Genomic DNA, 575 nt, shown 5'->3' on the forward strand with positions numbered 1-575 from the left:
AATGAAAACCAAAGTTGCTGCTTCTTAGGTTCTGCACCAAGCAGTTTATTTCAGTACTAGTGTCCTGGTGCACAAATTCATGCACCAGTGGGGTCCCTCGGCCTGGCCTGCAGGATCGGGCTGAAAGTGGCTCTCCAACATTCCCCAAGGGGTCCTGGATTGTGAGAGGGTGGAGACCAGGTCGTGGGACCCCACCAGTGCATGATTGGGGCCGGGGAGGGCTCCGGGGTGTGTCCAGCCCATCTAGCTCAGTCCTGATCTGCCAGACCCCAGCAGCAAGCTAACCTACTAGTTGGAGTGTCTGCCCCCTGGTGGTCAGTGAACATCATAGTGAGAGGTTGAGCAGCATATCATTAGTATATTACATTTTGATTGGTTGAATGGATGAGCGGACACTTAGCATATGGCTTTTATTATATAGGACTAGGGGTCCGGTGCACGAAATTCGTGCACTGGGTGGGGAGGGGGAGTTGTCCCTCAGCCCAGCCTGCCCCCTCTCACATACTGGGAGCCCTCAGGCATTGACCCCCATCACCCTCTAATCGCAGGATCGGCCCCTTGTCCAGGCCTGCTGC

Source organism: Myotis davidii, unplaced genomic scaffold (genome assembly GCF_000327345.1).
Source record: "Myotis davidii unplaced genomic scaffold, ASM32734v1 scaffold44, whole genome shotgun sequence".
NCBI lineage: Eukaryota > Metazoa > Chordata > Mammalia > Chiroptera > Vespertilionidae > Myotis > Myotis davidii.